Source organism: Balaenoptera ricei, chromosome X (genome assembly GCF_028023285.1).
Source record: "Balaenoptera ricei isolate mBalRic1 chromosome X, mBalRic1.hap2, whole genome shotgun sequence".
Lineage (NCBI taxonomy): Eukaryota > Metazoa > Chordata > Mammalia > Artiodactyla > Balaenopteridae > Balaenoptera > Balaenoptera ricei.
In genome coordinates this window covers 6,314,875-6,335,206 of record NC_082660.1, presented here as the reverse complement: position 1 = coordinate 6,335,206, position 20,332 = coordinate 6,314,875, and the positions used below count along the sequence as shown (strand labels likewise).

At 39.3% G+C, this 20,332-nt stretch overlaps 1 protein-coding gene across 1 annotated transcript in view; it reads left to right on the top strand.

The window, feature by feature from the left end:
* ANOS1 (anosmin 1) overlaps positions 1-20,332 on the top strand; it is a 190,004-nt gene that overhangs the window by 38,402 nt on the left and 131,270 nt on the right. The window lies entirely within an intron of this gene.

Here is a 20,332-nt window from a genome sequence, read left to right as displayed (position 1 = left end):
GTCTTTCAAACAAATTATCTCAAAGTAAATGATTGTAGAATAATGTTCCTAAACGTAAAACTTCACTATAATGATACATTCTGACTTTCATGCATGTGTTGTGTCATTTAATCTGCATGAACGTTATTAAAAACAGAACAGAATTATTCTGTGAATGTGAAATAATTTGGTGAAAATAAACTTTGCTTAGTTCTGACTCTCTAGATCCTGGGCAGAAATGAAATGTCTGGTTTATGATCCTTTTACTCTTTTTATATAATATCATACATATTTGCTCTGATAAGGTATTTTCTGGTTATCTATTATATTACTTGTTCTTCAGTTGGTGTTTTGGGTAATTTGTTTATGTCATCACTGCAGGAGAGGATATATATATATGTGTGTGTGTGTATATATATATATATATATATATATATATATATATATATATATATATGAATGAATGTATGGCTATGAGGCTGACTAAATTTCATAAGTAGTGTTTTTGTCCAGTTTTGTTAGTTGGGTATTACTTGAATGATAATTTGTTGTATCAATATTATTTCTCGTAAGCACCTCTTTTCTCCTTATGCCATCAAGAAATTAATTTTTTTTTACACACTTGAAATTTGAATGGGACACGTTCATTTAAACTGCTTTTAAAATATCCTAATTAAAGAACATTGCAGCCCTAGGGAATACAGATTGTTAAACCATATTTTGTAATTGAATGATCAAGGCTGACACGAGAGACTGAACTTGACAAGAAAAGAAATCATTTCCTTTTGCCTGAAAGCAAAAATGAATCAATAAGTCATAGATAACTTCAACAGAAACTTTGGAATATAGTACAAAGCCAACATAAATTTAAGGGTTGTCTTTAGTCTGAATCCTTGGGGATGAATCTTACATGTTAATCAGAGTTCATCTCTTTTGGATATTATCACCATGGGATACATTTGCAGATAATTACAGTTGGCACTTCTTCTGAGATTCATGAAGCATTGTGTAGGCTTTTCCTTTGCTTTTTAGGTTAATGAGGTGAAGGGTGAGCGGTGGTAACTCCATTTTACACATGGGGAAATTCAGGCACATACATATTGGATAATGTCCTGAAATCACTCAGCAAATCAGTAGAGGTGAACTAAAGTTTGGAATGCCGTCTCCTAGGCTGTGTTGTATAGAGACCAACAACTTGAAAAACCGTTTTGAGCAAATATTGGGACAGAAGAGTAAAAACACCTCACCAAATCAAGAAGTAATGCTGATGATATAATTTTTCTGAATATATGTTAAAAGATAAAGTTTACATAATATTTTATAGAAAGTACACACTTTCTAATTAGTTCTGGTTGTGTTTGCAAAGCCCATCACCTTCAAGATCCCTCCAGAAGGTGAGTTCTTCTTCCCATCTAACTGCCTGCCTTGTCCAGTCTGCCATCATCTCTTGCCTGGACCAATCCAGGAGCATCCTCTTGGGTCTCCCAGCTTCTACTCTACCCATGTGGCTGCTGGAAAGACCCTTTAAACATACAAGCTGAATCTTGCTGCTGTCTGCCTCACACCTTTTCATATCTTCCTACCTCACTCAGTCTAAAACATCGGCGCTGTCTTGTCTGCCTGTGCTCTCTCCCCAACTTTCTCCTCTGCTTTACCCCCATCAAGCCTGCTTTTCCCTCCACCAGAAGGCTCCTTCCGCAGTCACCCAGCTCACCACACCCCATTCATGTCTCAGCACAAATGCCACCTTCTCAGCCTTGCCCTCCCAGGTCACCTCCCACCCATTTACACACTTCCTCGGACGTATTGTACCCACACGACATTATATAGTTGTTCCTTTATCTCTGAGAGTCTGTCTCCTTCACCAGAAAGTAAGCTCCGAGGGGCATCGACTGAGTTCTCTTTGTTCATCGTGGTATTTTCAAGCCTAGAATGGTGTTTGGCACAGCGTAGTTGCTCACCAAATATTTGTGAATGAATCCATGAATGAAGTCCATAGGGAACATTTCCTTCCTCCCCCAAAGTACATCATTACTGTATTACCTTCAGGAAAAAGGTTATAATCCATTTTGTATCCATGTAACTTAGCATGATTATTTATTATTAATTAGGAAAATCTTCCTCCTATAATGAAGCCAGTACTGTGAAGTCAGGGGTCTTTAGCATCATTTAGCTCCTAGATGATGTAGAGCAGTGACTTACTGTCCTGCACGGTTTGAGGCCAGTGGTTCTCAAGCTGGAGCAATTCTGCTCCCAAGGGGACATTTGGCAATGGCGGGAGACATTTTTGGTTGTCACTACTGGCATCTAGTGGGTGGAGGTCAGGAATGCTGACAAACTGCAATGCACAGGACGCCCTCACAGTGAAGAAGCTCCAAGCTCAGTAGCGCCGAGGGAGGTTGAAAAACCCTGGTCTGTGCATTTTGCGAGTTATAAAGGAATTGAAGAACACACTTCTATTCTCAGCAGTTTTACTTTATTATATGAAGGAAAATAAACATATAATTTACTGAGCATGTGGTATGCGCCAAGCACCTTTTCAGGGGCTCATGATATGTTAGGAATTCTAATGCTCATCTTATACAATATCTTTTTTAAAATAAATAAATTTATTTATTTATTTTTGGCTGCGTTGAGTCTTCGTTGCTGCACGCGGGCTTTCTCTAGTTGCGGTGAGCGGGGGCTACTCTTCGTTGCGGTGCGAGGGCTCCTCATTGTGGTGGCTTCTCTTGTTGCGGAGCACGGGCTCTAGGCACGCGGGCTCAGTAGCTGTGGCTCGTGGGCTCTAGAACGCAGGCTCAGTAGTTGTGGCACACGGGCTTAGTTGTTCCGCAGCATGTGGGATCTTCCGGGACCAGGGCTCAAACCCATGTCCCCTGCATGGGCAGGTGGATTCTTAACCACTGCCCCACCAGGGAAGTCCACATCATATACAATTTCTGTAAAAGGCCAGATAGTAAATATTTCCATCTTTGTAGCCCATAGTCTCTGTGGCAACTACTAATGTGGCCACAGTAGCATGAAATCAGTAATAGATAGTACCTAAACAAAGGACAGTGGCTGTGTTCCAATAAAGCTTTATGTTTGGACACTGGAATTTGAATTTCATGTAATGTTCATGTCATGAAATTTTATTACCTTTCCCAACCATTAAAAAATGTAAGAACCATTCTTTGCCTGCTGGCTGTACACAAACAAGTGCCAGGCTGGGTTTGCCCATTTGCCAGAGTTTGCCATTGCATTCACATATGCAAAAGCAGTAAAAAACAAAACAGTAAAGTTGCATTTTTCTCTCAATACAAAGACATATCTTGATGTATTCAAACTAAAAAATGGGCAGTTTCTAGCCTCCTGTGTGGAACGTTGTTGGTCAGCTTGCGAGGCTTTGTTGAATGAACGAAGGAATGGTAAACAACAGTAAGAAGACATCAAATCACAATTAATTTTTGAAAATTCAGTGTTAAAACGAGATTATTAGAGCCAGTAAAAATTGTGGAGCACTTCAAGATGGGCAGAAAGATGGATGGAAGTACCCTCTCTTGCACCCTTGCAGGTTATCTGCATTGTTCATCGTCTTGAGCTATTTTCTTACTCTGGAAATGTAGAAAGCTGATAATAATGCAGATGAATCTTGTCCATGGAAATGCAAATGGTTGTGTGCAGTGTATTGCAATTGATGCTTCCCCCCATCAATAGACCATTTTGCATCTAGTTGTAAATCCATTCTAGCATTTGTTTTTGTGTGTGAATATATTTATATTTGTATTTCTTGGATTTCTCCTTTGAACCACATGTAACATATTACTGGTTCTTGCAGCATTTCACGAGTTAAATCTTTGACACTTGTTCATTTGATATTTGCATGCGAGTCATGCATTTACTTTATAAAATAAGCATCCTTTGCCCTTACGCTGCTCAGTTACCTTTCTATACATTGCATCTAAGAATGGCATTCTTGTTGACACCCACCCCTGTCTGGGGAGCAGGCGTGCTCGTCCTTCTCCTTTTGGGTGTTATAACTCACTCACTTGACTTTTGTTTCCCATTTGGTTGTGAGGATTTGAGTTGAAAAGCAGTAATTTAGGGCTCAATCTTGGTGCGGTGGCATGTTGCTTTGATCTCGGTGGGAGTTTGGTTCTTATAAGGGCTATAACTCCAGATTCTTAGTGATTTTCCAGGTTTATTCAGAGCCAAATTTAGAGGTGAGGAAGATTGGTTTTGCTTGTACGAACATCTGGACAGTTTCATTTGACATCTGTGAAATTTATTGGATAAAGGTCAAACCCCAGAAACATGACTGAATGTGACTGTTGAAGGTTTTTGTGTTGTGTTAGATGCTTTCTATGATTTATGTGGTAATGACTGTAAATCCATAGAGCCCCAGGAAAATACATCTTAAGGAGGAAAATGAAAACTCAGGCACCCATGGAAACGGACTATGTCCAAACACCCAAAGAACCAAAGTTGAACAGTTTATTTTTTGTAATATTCTAGTATACAACAGTTTGAAATTTCAGTTGTTTTATATCCTTTAAAACATTTAAAGCCTATTGTACTACTTACTGATATTCATACAGTTTTCCCTGATTTTGTGTAATCAACTTCAAGGACAAAGTTGATGTATATTGAGCACCTCTTGTCCAACATATTGATATCTTTTGGGAGGTACCAATTATTTCACAGGCAAAGCCACCATTGACATTGATTGTCAAGAGAAGTTGTAGGTTTGTGCCACTGGAGGAGTAGAAAACTTCTCCAATGTTATAATTAATTCCCTTTATTTTGGATACCAATGTTATTATTTCCATAAGTAATGATCATGATATTATTTCTAAGTAAATGGGATGTGATAATCTAGGAAGAGAAGAGAAATATTCTATTTCCTTAAACCAGTGGAATTAAAATGTGTATGGAATGCATATGAAAAGAAATTGTGAGGTGTGTGAAAGTTTGGCTAGTGTTCTTTTGAAATACCAGTCTGTACATGCAATATTGTACTAGCATGATGAGTAAACATTGTCAAATGCACACTTGTTAGACTAGCCTATAACATCATGCCAGTAAATGGCATAATTTTAAGTACCCCAAAGACCATTATGTGCTTTTGTGCTTACCAAGAGATGAAGTCTCTCCTCCGGGAGACCTGAGCTCTTGGATTTCCTGGTCTCCATGCAGCTGAAAAATCACATCGTCAGCAACCTTGAGTTAGGGGTCCATGTGTAGCTACATTCTCAAGTACTCCATCCAGTGTCACTGTAGGGGAACATTCAAGTCGGTATCGTCTCTGAGGTGAAGGCAGAAATGGAGAAAAAAGAAAGAACAAAGGGAGAGAATGTGGAACAACAGATAAAAACAAAAAGAACTTACAAATGGGGGAGCTAAATGAACACCTAGTTTCAAAACTTCATTTCTGAAGTGGTAAGTGCTGAGGTTTGTGAGAACCAGCGAAGGCTCCCAGCAGGGTCCCTGCTAGGGCTCAGGCAGGTGGATCGGTGAGTTGATGATTTTAACAATGAGAGATTTGCCATCTGTCACCGCCTCCTGGAATGCAAGCTCACAGCTCTAATTGGAGCCTTCAGCACGGAAGGCAGCCTGAACTGGTGTCACTGATTTGCTTTCCCTCACACTGTCATTCTTATGGTAAGTGTTTTCTGCCCTCACGCTGGGAACTTTTATCAAACATATTAGTGTGCTTTGGGGCGATCATTAGCCATCAGTAGCTGGAACATTCCAGGGTTTTTTTAGCCTGGAAACTAGCCTGTGTGCTGCAATAACTTGCAAAACTTGGCCAGGCTCATAGCACAATCAGTATTTAAGGAAAAGAACAGGTTCTTATTTGGATTTAAATCCAACATGTGATATGTTAATAGCCCAACGTGTTTCTGATTTTCCATATCGGTTTTTACGGATGTGAAAGACTTCCACCTGCTGTAAACTTCAAAGACGTGTGGAGGGGAAAAAACACCTCTGTGTAAGTCTTTATCCTCACCCCTTCCTCAGCTCTTCCTATTAATTTCTCCTTCCATCTGATGAAAGAAGATGCAAACGAAATCTCTTTATTTGGTTCATGACTGAGGAAGGGTTCCTGAAAGCTGGCTTTAGAAAGGGAATGCATTTTGAACATATGAAACACGTCTACGTCAGGATGCGTCAAATGGTGATTATGGTCTGACAGACGTTTTGAAGTTGTAATGTATTCATCAGAAGGCACACAGAGGAGCCTGGATGAGCTCCGATTGCTTGAAGATGTTGGGTTTGAGCTGGCAACTGGCAAAGAGCACCAGTGTCGATTGAAGGATGGGAATGGTTATGTTTTAGAAAGAAGACAGACTTGGACTTCAATAAGCTGGGGAGGGCAGAATCTGTGGGCACTGAATACGTCATTGTGCTGAGTTGCCCTGCCTTCTCCAAGGAGAAGTAGTCTCCACTGAGGTGAAAACTCTCTCTTGAATTTAGGGGGGGGTCAGCATTTGCTTTTCTATGTTCAGGATTGTGACCCCATCCTGTAGGTAATCCTTGACATGAGGGTCAAGTTGTTCTACCTAATCATACACAGGAATTCCTCTTAGAAGCCTAATATGTGTTGGTCCATGGTCTGTCTTGGAAACATTATTGCTCTATGTTTGTAAAAGAGCAGTTGTTATAGGGAAATAAATCTAGGTATTAATTTCAACTCTGTTTTTACTAGCTGACACTGTCTTTACTAGGAGATGCTCTTGTGTCTAATTTGCCTAAAGAAGGAATATAGGCTAATTATTTGAAAAATTAATTTTCCTTTCTCAAGATTTCTCACTTTTTATCTATTTGATGTGGAAGAACTTCCTTCATCCTATACATAATCACATTCAATTACCTTAGTATATTTGTTTTCTAATATTCGGGGTCATAGGACTTTCTGGAAGGTTCATCGCTCAAAGCATGATGTTCTTTGGGTGATGTTGTTACTGAACCAAACTTGGGTCTGATCGCCTGTGCAGTAAACCCAATCTACTGACCCTGGGTTGTGGTGAAGGAAAGTGTAGTGTTGATTGCAAGGCCAAGAAAGGAGTATGGGCAGCTCGTGCTCAAAAGACCCAAACTCCCTAATGGCTTTCAGGGAAGCGTGTTTAATGACTCGGTGAGGAGAAGGGTTGCAGGTGCATGATCAGCTTGTGGACATAATTTTGATTGGTTGGTGGTGAGGTAACCTGGTGGTATTTTGGGAGTCAACGTCATCAACCTCTGGTTCCAGCTGGTCTGGGGTCAACGTGCTTGTGGTCAACATGCTTGTGGTCAACGTGAAGTTAACTTCTTCCACCTGGTGGGGGTTTCAGTATCTCCAAAACAGCCCAAGGACATGGCTCAGAATATTATCTATAGCCCTTGAGAAGGAAACAAACGTCCTTGATTTTGTTTAATGGCTAAACTATTATTATTTTGTCTTGCTTGACTGTTTTCCTTTGTTTCTGCATTTTTCACTTCTCAGATTAAATTTGTTCTTTGGAACTCAGGGAAAGCCTAGGAGGCTAAAGTTTTTCTACAAACAAGAGGAATGCAGAGGACGTGGGGGGATGGTCTGTCCTGGGAAGGTCCCATAGGGTGCTGCTTGGTTATAATATGAAGTGTGTGTGTGTGTGTGTGTGTATGTATGTTTAATGGCTAAGCTGGGCATTTGTTCTAAACTCTTTTTCAGCCTAAAATTACCGTGGTTATAATATGAAGTGTGTGTGTGTGTGTGTGTGTGTATGTATGTTTAATGGCTAAGCTGGGCATTTGTTCTAAACTCTTTTTCAGCCTAAAATTACCGTAGCTGTGCATGGGATCTACCAGTGAGTTTGTACCTTTTGTTTTCTTCTGGCTTGGAAGAGAAAATTTTTCCTAAGGAGGATCTTTATCAAGTACTCCCTTCATCTTCTTTGATGCGTGTCTAGGCAGAGTTAGGATGACGTTTTTATTCAAACAGTCATCCTCGTTAGGATCTGTAATTTTTGCTGTGGATGTCAGAGCTAACAGCAGTTCTGCTGGCTGTGAAATGACAGTGATGTATCAGCAAGCCGCTGCTCTCCTGGTACTTGCCAAGAGCTAGAATATCAAACCTTTTGTATCCTTGCAGTACCAAAAGGCACCAGAGAGAAACAATATTTATACATGCCTGATAGATATATAGTTTCCAGATGCTGTACAATCCATGCCTCCATTACAGGACTAACTATGTTCTTTCACAATCTCAAAATTGTCCTTTAACAAATGACATTTACTGAATCCCATGTTGCTGCAATGCAGCTCGTGTAATATTCTCAGAAACTATCTCACAAACCCAGTCACCGAGGCCACTCTGAGGAACTTGCCAAGGACATCGGTCTGTTATTCCATGCCATCTTTAGGAGAAAACTTGGGAAAGCATTCATTGTGTTCACTTTATCAGTACTAATTATGCGTCCCTTAGAAACTGGTAGATATTTTAGCCTGTGGACACTGTGTTTTCCCCTTAGAACTGACTATCAGAAAGCTGAATGATAAACAAAATCACCTACTTTAACAAGGTTACTGAAATTTATCCCGTGTATATGGGAAGTAGCTTTATCCCTGACTCCAGTTTTTATTTTCCTTTATCTTGTTTTTATCACACACACGTAAGATTTGTTTTCTAGCTGTATCCTATGGACCTTTGTAAATTGTCTTGAATCCTTTTAGGAGTGAGAAAGGCAATAGATAAATCCATAAATCCCTAAAATTACAAATAACTAGAGAAATGCCCCATTGTGGCTGCAGTTGCCTGGTGCGTTGTTTAGTTTCCTGAACCATTTTATCCACAGTTTCATGGTTCACTGAGGTGAGATGACAAGACATCTATATTCCTAGCAGAGCTCTTTCAGCTGGTGCTGACGACTAGGGCTTCACTCCTTGGAAAGGAGCGAAGGTGGCCACTTGTCAGTTAGGTAACGGCTGTGACTGGGCAAAAGAAAGAAGAAAATGCAGTTTAAGTTGTGAAACCAGGGGGTGCGTATGGACGTGTTCTGAGGGGGAATGAGGTAAGTGGAACAAAGGTGAAAAGCTTTTGTTTGTGAGCGCCTTTTCGAGCCAAAGGGGTTTGGCCCTGTCTTCACAGATCTTAAGTCATAAATAGCAGAGGTCAAAGAATAGTCTTTAAAACCACACAATAAAGAAAGAACTTCTCTCAACTGGGTCTTTTCAGAGCAGAGCTACCAATGTGGGTGAGTTCATTTTCCATTCGCATGGGGGAGGCAATGACTTAAAATGTGCACTTTGTAAAGATGGCTCTCCTCCCTCCCTCCCTCCCTCCCTTTCCCTTTTCTTTCTCTTTACTTACTTTTTCTCTCTCTCTCCCTTCCTCCCTCCCTCCCTCCCTCCCTTCCTTTTTTCTTTCCTTCTTTTCTTCTTTCTCTCTATTATAGTATCTATTAGAGTAGCAAATGTTGATGTCTATGAAGAACCTTCCCAATCTGCCTTAGGTTATGGGAATTCCTCTTGAAAATTTTAGGCACAGAATAATAGATGTGGATGAACTGGGCATTTCACCTTCTTTAGCTACAGCAGAAATCCCACTCAAGCTACAGCGTGTGCATCTCCATGTGCTTTTCCTCACGTCAGTAGCTCAGTTCACATAGATGTTGATGTATTTTCATGTTGGAAGACAGGTCGCGGTAAGGCGGGGCTGAAGGGGAGACGTGTGCTGGTGGTTAGAAAACTGGGATCACATTGGCATTACTTTATTAAACACCGGGCGTTTTAAGTAATTACGAGGGACTGATTCTGTGTCAAATTCCACATAGGGAATGAGAAGCTGCCTGGGCCAGGACGGGCCTTGCGCTCCGCAAGCAGAGGTCACTGGGTGTTCGGCCGCCTGCAGATGTGGCCGGTTCAGCCTTTCGTGGACGTTTCTCACGTGCCTTGATGGCAGCTTTGTGGAGAGGCGCCGGGGAGCTGCCCGCTCTTCCTCCGGACGGGATGCGGCTCTTCTGGAGTCCGCCTGCTGATGAAGGTGGGGCTCTGGAGGGCTGCGCGCCTCCCGGTTCTCACAGCTGCAAGGATGAACTTGGGCGGCTGCAGATGAATGAGCCGCCTTTCCCAAGAGAAGCTGCATAATGGCTTCGGGACTATTAAGCTGTGAAGATTCATGCTCTGGCGTTTGCGAGTGTGTGTTCAGCATCTTTTCCTTGGGGAGCGAGGGGGGGGGCATGTGCGTTTTTGGCTTTTTACATCCAACTGTATGCACATTTTCCCTTTTTGTATGAGGAAATAATGCCTGCACTAAGGGTAAACCCTCCCCTCCTCCTAAATCCTTCCACAAAAAGATACTTATTAAGGCTGGCATTCTGAAGAACTAAATGCTTCTTTAACTTTGCTTTATCTGCTTCAATGAGCACAGTGTACCGAGTCCGGGGAATTCACATTATGGCCGCGAGCCGCCCTCCCTATTCTCTGGGGCTCTTTGGGCACAGAAATAATCCCTTCCTAGAAGCTTTTGAGAAAGGAGCTGAACTATGCGGGCTAATCAACTGTAAATCTTGGCCATCCCCAAAGTATTGCGTGAAGTTGCATCGAAAAGTGTTCCGATCACCAAGAAGCGTAATTTCAAGACTTGGGGCAAACTTGCAGCAAACATGTTGATCTGCTGTGTTTTAAAACGCTGGAATGCTGCTCCTTCTCTGCTCCATCCTCTGCTTTTGTTGTTTGCATCCTGTGTGTGTTTATTTCATTTCTTTGTCATTTGGAGACAAAAAGACAATGAGACTCCTTAGAACTTTTGTTTTCCAACTGGTAATGGAGAATATTATAAGGAGAAGTGAACTCTGATGGAACGTTGAATTACAAACACTCGGAGGCTTTTCCATATGACTTCTAAATCATTTTCTGCTCAGTGAGGGGACAATATTGGAGAGGAAAAAATAACCTAGGTTGGGAGAGTCACATCTCCAGGCTTCTGTGAGCCACCGTGCTGGAATCCTCCATGTTATCACAGTAGCTGTCGTTCTGCTGAGAGGTTGTGTCTTGCTCAGGACGAAGGCAAAGCTAGGTTGCCTGCATTCTCCTTGGACCTCTAAGATGGTATTAACAATGCATTTATAGTAGCATAAATCAAGCCTTAAGACACTTAATGTACAGAGGTGAAGGCTGTCTTTCTGAATCACCAAAATCTAATGGAAATGGGACAGTCGCATTTGCTCTCTGATATTTGGAAGGCAGAATGAGAACTTCCTTTTTGGCCAATGAAATGTCCCTTCTTTACTTACCTCATTCTTCCTGATATTCCTCCATCTATACGTGCACAAACCACTGCCATTATTTCTATCCTGAGATGTGGATTCAGCTCCATACTGATCATTTCTGATTTATGGTCCTTTAAAAACCCTTTAAGTTGCTGTGTCCTCACTGAGACACATTTCTTCTGCCCTTTGCATGAGAGGTGGTGAGCGTCATGTGGAGAGTCTGGTCTTTGGGTTCCAGGGCTGAGGGTGTGACTTACAAGCTCTGTGACCTGGACCAAGTTGCCTATTTGCCTTCTCCAAACCTGTCCCTCACCCTGGATTCTCTATAGTAATTAAAAACATGGATATTCACTCAATCACTCAACCTAAAAACTCACAATGCTCCTTAGTGCCATCCTCTCCTTTACCTTTATATACCCATCCTTCTGCAAAGTTCTTCAGTTTCATGCCTCAAGCTAATTTGCCATCCTTTCTGCTATAACTCACACGTGTATCGTCCTTGAAATATACTAGTCTCATGGCCTCTATTTTCTCCCTCTTTCTACTATTTTATGGCTCCCAACTTCTTGGAGCAATGCTTCTCAAACATTAGCATGCTTAAGTGTCTCCTGGTGAGCTTGCTCAAGTACAGATTCCTGGGTCCCAGCTCCAAAGATTCTGCTTCAGTAGGTCTGGGCTGGGGTTTGAGATCCCGTGTTTCTAAGAGACTTCCAGTGGATTCTGGTGTTGCTGGTCCAGGGTAGGTTCAGGTTTCTCACCATTAAGTCTGATGATAGCTGCAGGTATTTTTGTAGATGGTCTTTATCAAGTTGAGAAAGTTTCCCTCTATTCCTAATTTACTGAAAGTCTTTATCATGAATGAGTGTCAGATTTTGTTAAATGATTTTCCTGCATCTATTAATATAATCATGTGATTTTTCTTTTTTAGCCTCTTATCATTATGGATTACATTAATTGAGTTTTGAATGTTGAACCAGCATTGCATTCAATGCTGGGATAAATCCCTGTTGGTCAAATGTTGTGAATTCTTTTTATACATTTTTGGATTTGGTTTGCTAATATTTTCTTGAGGCTTTCTGCATCTCTGTTCATGAGAGAGAATTTTCTACAGCTTTCTTGTAATGTCTTTGTCTGGTTTGGGTATTAGGGTAATGTTGGCCTCATAGAATGAGTGAGGAATTACTCCCTCTGCTGCTATCCTCTGAAAGAGACTGTAGAGAATTAGTATAATTCCTTCCTTAAATGTTTGGTAGAATTCACCAGTGATCCCGTGTGGGCCTGGTACTTTCTATTTTTGAAGGTTATTAATTATTGATTCAATGTCTTAACATAGATATAAGCATATTCAGATCATTGCTTCTTGTGTGAGTTTTGGCAGGTTGTATCTTTTAAGGAATTAGTCGATTTCATCTAGGTTATTGAATTTCGGAGCATAGAGTTGTTCATAGTATTCCTTTATTATACTCCAAATTTCCATGTGATCTGTAGTGATGTCCCCTCTTTCATTTCTGATATTAGTAATTTGTGTCCTCTCTCTTTTTCTTTGTTAACCTGACTGGAGGCTTAATGATTTTATTGATCTTTTTAAAGATCTTTTATTGATCTTTTTAAAGAAATCTTTTTGTTTTTTGTTGATTTTCTTTATTGATTTCCTGTTTTTAATTTCATTTATTTCTGTTCTAATTCTTTTTTCTTCTCCTTACTTTGGATTTAATTTGTTCTTTTTTTTCTAGTTTTGTAAATCGGAAACTTAGATTATTGATTTTAGATCTTTCTTTTCTAATATAACAGTCAATGCTATATGTTTTTCTTTAAATACTGATTCCCCTATGTGCCACAGGTTTTGAAAAGTTGTGTTTTTATTTTCATTTAGTTCAAAATAATTTTGAATTACTTTTGAGATTTCTTCTTTGACCCATGTGTTATTTAGAAGTGTGTTGTTTAATCTCCATATGTTTGGGGGTTTTCCAGTAATCTTTCTGTTATTAACTTCTAGTTTTCATTCCATTGTGATCTGGGAGCAGACATTGTATGATATCTCTTCTTTTAAATTTGTTATAGTGTATTTTATGGCCCAGAATGTGGCCTGTCTTCATGAGTATTCCATGTGAGCTTGAGAAAAATGTGTATTCTGCTGTTGTTGGACGAAGTAGTCTATAGATGTCAATTATATACAGTTGACTGTTGGTACTGTTGAGTTCAACCATATCTTCACTGATTTTCTGCCTGCTGGATCTGTACATTGCTGAGAGAGGGGTGTTGAAGTCTCCAGCTATGATAGTGATTGCATCTATTTCTCCTTGTGGTTCTATTTGGTTTTGTCTCATGGAGTTTGTTAAGAACCGTTATGTCTTCTTGGAGAATTGACCCCTTTATCATTATGTAATGTTCTTTTTTTTATCCCTGATAATTTTCTTTACTTTGAATTCTGCTCTGTCTGAAATTAATATAGCTACTCATGCTTTCTTATGATTAGTGTTAGCATACTTTTAGTCTATATGTGTCTGTATATTTAAGGCACACTTCTTATAGACAACATATAGTTGGGTCTGGTTTTTTGATTCATTCTGACAATCAATGTCTTTTAATTGGTACATTTAGACTATTGACATTCAAAGTGATTATTGATTTAGTTGGGTTAATATCTATCATATTTGATACTATTTTGTTTGTTGCTGTTGTTCTTTGTTCCTACTTTTTGTGTTTTTTTAAAATTGAAGTCTAGATGATTTACAGTGATTCAGGTGTATAGCAAAGTCATTCAGTTTTATAGATAGATAGAGATAGAGATATTCTTTTTCAGATTCTTTTCTGTTGTAGGTTATTACAAGATATTGAATATAGCTCCCTGTGCTATACAGTAGGTCCTTGTTGTTTACCTGTTTTACATATACTAGCGTGTATCTGTTAATCCCAAACTCCTAATTTATCCCTCCCATCCCTTCCCCTTTGGTAACCATAAGTTTGTTTTCTATGTCTGTGAGTTTATTTCTGTTTTGTAAGTTTGTATTATTTTTTTAGATTCTACAAATAAGTGGTATCTTGATATTTGTATACTCTGACTTCACTTAGTATGATAATCTCTAGGTCCATCCACGTTGCTGCAAAGCATTATTTCATTATTCTTTTATGACTAATATGCCACTGTGTATATATACCACATCTTCTTTATCCATTTATCTGTCAGTGGACACTTAGGTTGCTTCCATGTCCTGGCTATTGTGAATACTGCTGAAATGAACATTGAGGTGCACGTATCTTTTCGAATTATGGTTTTCTCCAGGTATATGCCCAGGAGTGGGATTGCTGGGTCATATGGTAATTCTATTTTTAGTTTTTTGAGGAACTTCCATACTGTTCTCCATAGTGGCTGTATCAATTTACATTCCCACCAACAGTGTAGGAGGGTTCCTTTTTCCCCCACACCCTCTCCAGCATTTGTTCTTTCTAGATTTTTTGATGATAGCCATTCTGACCAGTGTGAGGTGGTACCTAATTGTAATTTTGATTTGCATTTCTCTAATAATTAGGGATGTTGAGCATCTCTTCATGTGCCTGTTGGCCATGTGTATGTCTTCTTTGGAGAAATGTCTATTTAGGTCTTCTGCCCATTTTTTGATTGGGTTTTTTTTTTTTTTTATTGAGCTGTATAAGCTGTTTGTATATTTTGGAAATTAAGCCCTTGTCTGTCACATTGTTTGCAAATATTTTCTTCCATTCTGTGGGTTGTCTTTTCATTTTGTTTATAGTTTCCTTTGCTGGGCAAAAGCTTTTAAGTTTCATTAGGTCTCATTTGTTTATTTTTGCTTTTGCTTCCATTACTCTAGGAGAAGGATCCAAAAAAATATTGCTGCGATTTATGTCAAAGAGTGTTCTGCCTATGTTTTCCTCTAGGAGTTTTATAATATCCAATCTTAGATTTAGGCCTTTAATCCATTTTGAGTTTATTTTTGTATATGGTGTTAGAGAACATTCTAATTTCATTCTTTTACGTGTAGCTGTCCAGTTTTCCCAGCACCACTTATCAAAGAGACTGTCTTTTCTCTGTTGTATGCTCTTGCCTCCTTTGCCATAGATTAATTGACCATAGATGCGTGGGTTTATTTCTGGGCTCTCTATCCTGTTCCGTTGATCTGTGTGTCTGTTTTTGTGCCAGTACCATACTGTTTTGATGACTGTAGCTTTGTAGTATATTCTGAAGTCAGGGAGTGTGATTCCTCCAGCTTGATTCTTCTTTCTCAAGATTATTTTGGCTCTTCAGGGTCTTTTGTGTTTCCACACAAATTTTCAAATATTTTGTTCTCGTTCTGTGAAAAATGCCATTGGTAATTTGATAGGAATTGCACTGAATCTGTAGATTGCCTTGGGTAGTGTGGTCATTTAAATAATATTGGTTCTTCCAATCCAAGAACATGGTGTATCTTTCCATCTGTTTCTGTCAACTTCACTTTCTTTCATCAGTGTCTTATAGTTTTTGGAGTATAGGTCTTTTGCCTCCTTAGCTAGGGTTATTCCTAGGTATTTTATTCTTTTTGATGCAATGGTAAGTGGGATTATTTCCTTAATTTCTCTTTCTGATAGTTCATTGTTAATGTTCAGAAATGCACAGATTTCTGTATATTAATTTTGTATCCTGCAGCTTTACCAAATTCATTGATGAGCTCTAGTAGTTTTCTGGTGACATCTTTAGGATTTTCCATGTAAAGTATCATGTCATCTGCAAACTGTGACAGCTTTCTTTCTTTCCAATTTGGATTCCTTTTATTTCTTTTTCTTCTCTGATTGCTGTGACTAAGACTTTCAAATCTATGTTGAATAAAAGCGGTGAGCGTGGGCATCCTTGTCTTGTTCCTAATGTTAGAGGAATTCTTTCAGTTTTTCACTATTGAGTATGATGTTAACTGTGGGTTTGTCATACATGGCCTTTATTATGTTGAGGTGTGTTCCCTCTATGCCCACTTTCTGGAGAGTTTTTATCATAAATGAATGCGGAATTTTATCAAATGCTTTTTCTGCATCTATTGAGATGATCATATGGTTTTTATTCTTCAGTTGGTTAATGTAGTGTATCAAATTGCTTAATTTGTGGATATTGAAAAATCCTTGCATCCCTGGGATAAATCCCACTTGATCAAGGTGTAAGATCCTTTTAATGTATTGTTGGATTCAATTTGCAAGTATTTTGATGAGGATTTTTACATCTATATTCATCAGTGATATTGGCCTGTAGTTTTCTTTTTGTGGTATCTTTTTCTGGTTGTGGTATCAGAGTGATAGTGGCCTCGTAAAATGAGTTCAGAAGTGTTCCTTCCTCTGCAATTTTTTGGAATACTTTGAGAAGTATTGTTGTTACCTCTTTTCTAAATGTTTGGTAGAATTCGCCTGTGAAGCCATGTGGTCCTGGACTTTTTTTTTGTTGGGAGTTTTTAAATTGCTGATTCAATTTCAGTACTGGTAATTGGTCTGTTCATATTTTCTATTTCTTCCTGGTTTAGTCTTGGGAGATTGTAGCTTTCTAAGAATTTGTCCATTTCTTCTGGGTTGTCCATTTTATTGGCATATAGTTGCTCATACTAGTCTTATGATCCCTTGTATTTTTATGGTGTCAGTTGTAACTTCTTTTTCATTTCTGATTTTATTGATTTGGGCCCTCTGCCTTGTTTTCTTGATGAGTCTGGCTAAATCATTTTATGATTCTAGTTTCTCTCCTTTTTTAGCATGTTAGTTATACTTTTTTTCCTACTTTATTTAGTAGTTGTGTTAGAGTTTACAGTATACATTTACAACTAATCCAAGTCCACTTTCAAATAGTCCTGTACCACTTCACTGGTTGTGTGAGTACTTTACAATAACAAACTAATCCTAATTCCTTTCTCTTGGCCCCTCTATCATTGCTGTCATTCATTTTACTTATATATAAGTATACAGAAATATATATATCTACAATTATATAAATATATAAATATATATTTATGTATAAATATATACATTATGTATACATATATATTTTGTATATGTTATATAATAGATAAATGTATATATTATAAAATAAAATATGCACATATAAATATATATTTATAATGCATAATGTATATGTAAGCACACACAACTGAATAACTTGATGCTATTATTATTTTGAATAAACAGTTATGAATTAAGAATAAGATAAATAAAATTTAAAATTTTATCTTCACTTATTCCTTCTTTAATATGCTTTCTTGCTTGCTTTATGTAGATCTGAGTGTCTGATGTTATTTTTTTCTCTAAAGAACTTAACATTTCATGCAAGGCAGGTGTACTGGCAAAAAATTTTCTCAGTTTTGGTTTGTCTGAGAGTCTTTATATCTCTTTCACTTTTAAAGGATAATTTTACAGGTTAAAGAATTCTAGTTGGTGGGTTTTTTTTCATCTCAACATTTTAAATATTTCTGTCCACTCTCCTTGCTTGCATGGTTTCTGAGGAAAAGTTGGATGTAATCCTTTGTTCCTCTGTAGGTAAAGTATATTTTTCTCCTCTTTGGCTTTTTTCAGGCTTTCTTTTTTTACCTTTGATTTTCTGTAATTTGAAAGTGATATGCTGAGGTGTAGATTTTTGGCATTTATTCCACTTGTTTATTGAGCTTGTGGATCTGAAATTTTGTGTCTGATGGTTTTTTTCCTGAGCCGTGCACTTATCTACTCATAATTCCATCAAAGGCATTCTTCATTTTTGTTACAGTTTTTTTTTTTTTTTTTTAAGAATGAACTAGTTTTTTTTTTTTTAATGTGATGATCCATTTATTTATTTATTTATTTATTTATGGCTGTGTTGGGTCTTCATTTCTGTGTGAGGGCTTTCTCTAGTTATGGCAAGTGGGGACCACTCTTCATCGCGGTGCGCCGGCCTCTCACTATTGCGGCCTCTCTTGTTGCGGAGCACAAGCTCCAGACGCGCAGGCTCAGTAATTGTGGCTCATGGGCCTAGTTGCTCCGTGGCATGTGGGATCTTCCCAGACCAGGGCTCGAACCCGTGTCCCCTGCCTTGGCAGGCAGACTCTCAACCACTGCGCCACCAGGGAAGCCCCTTTGTTACAGTTTTTGATAGGTAGCAGTTCTTTTTGGTTCTTTCTTAGGATTTCCACCTCTCTGCTTACGTTGCCCATGTGTCCTGGCATACTGTCTGCTTTATCCATTAGCGTCCTTAGCATATTAGTCATAGTTGTTTTAAATTTCTGGTCTGATATTTCTAACATCCCTTCCATGTCTGCTTCTGATGCTTGCTTTTTCTCTTCAAATTGTGTTTTTTGCCTTTTGATATGGCTTGTAATTATCTCTTGCAAGCTGGATGTGATCTACCAGGTAAACGGAACGACTGTTAAATAGGCCTTTAGTTGCGTGGTGGTGAGGTGTGTGGGGAGTGGAAGCATCCTCAGTCTTATCCTTAGATGTCAGTCTTTTAGTGAGCCTCTGCCTCTGGACTGTGAACTTCACACGTGTTTCTGAAATTTTTTCTCCTCCCTCAGGTGGGACAGAATGGCTAAAGCCAGCTGGCATTGGCTATTCCTTGTCCCCAGGTCAGGTAGGCTCTGATAATACCCTGGCCAGTTAAGGTCTGCTGAACTAGTTTCCCTGAAGCTGGCCCTCTTGGGAAGAACAGAGTGTTCCAGCATATTTCAGAAGGGTTCCTTTTGGAGTCCCTCTGGAGTTTTAACCCTCAGACTTGTCACCTGGAGTCTCCAGCAGTTGGTCAGTTAGATTTGAGGTTCCCTACCCCAGCACTGGTTCCCACGGTGGTTTCCACCTGTGGATCTCTGCTCTGGGAAGCCGTGACTGCCTGTATTCGCCTGTCTGGCTCTCCAGTCTTGGGCGCACTGGTTTGTTCTGTGTCCTCCCTTGCCTTATGGGTCCAAGAGCAGTTGCTGATTTTTCAGTCTGTTCAGCATTTTATTTGTTGTTAAGATGGAGTGGCAACTTCCATGTTCCTTACATGTGGACCTGAAAACCAGATGTGCCCATTCCATATGTTTTTGCTGTGAAATTCTCCTTTTCCTCCAATGGCCAGATTTAATTCCTTTCTTTTGTGCAGGCTTTCCTGACCTTTATATTTCCTCAGCCCCAGGACCGATGACTCAGCCCCTCCTGTGGCCAACACGATGCCGTGTTCGTTTTCATTGTCTTGGAGGTTTTTGCTGCTGTGTGTTTGCATGTGGAACCCAAGATTCTCGAGGCTTGGAGCCTCGTGACCCTCACTTTATTATAGTTAGTTTATCCTTCTTTACTTCCTTTATATTGGTCCAGCTTTAATTACCTTATGTCTGTGTGCCTGGTCCCGCTTGCGGAGGGATAAGTAGGACGAGGGGATGGGCTGTGGGTTGGATATACATTTCGTCATCTGATCAGAATTCTTCAGTTTTCTGTTTTCAGAATCACTTTCTGATCAGTATACTTCTTTCACGTCCTACATGTACATTAGTGGTAATTTGACATTTTTATTACTTCTAGATTCCTTCCGAAATGTGTTGACAGCAACTTTGGCTTGGTCTTCAGTCCTGATGTTAATATCTTTTCGCTTGGTTAAGATTTACAGTCTGCAAAAGTCTTCACATAAATTAATACCATTTGCTTGTCAAAGCATCTTTCTGAAAAGAGAAGGGAAAATACTTACTTTCTTTGTTGTGCAAGATACGGTGTAGTGAATAGCCCTCTCAGTGTCTCGTGGCTAATAGGGTATGAGGACAGTGGAATGTACCCCAGTGGCCTTGGTGACTTTGAAGGAGGGGTAGGAGAGCCTGCATGGCAGGAGCCTGACTGCATGTGAGTTGAGGAAAATGTGGAAACGGAGGGATTTATTTCATGTTATAGTGCCTCCTCCTTTTGGTAGTGTGGCCATAAGGAAAAGAGAATAAAAACGGAAATCAGGGTTTTGAGAGGCAGGACAGTCTCTCAAACAATAGATTTAGCTATATTTTCTTGAATATGCATAAGTTAATATTCCTCCTCACATTTTACTAGTTTGTATGGATACTGATTTTCACTGCCTGCTTTATAATTGCTGGTTTCCTGGACTAGCGTAGAGGGAAAACACTTTCCCCTACCCTCTTAGGTTCCCCAGCTTGGTCTGTTGGCTAGACTTGACAGGTATGCTAGTTTTGAGGCAGGGGGTA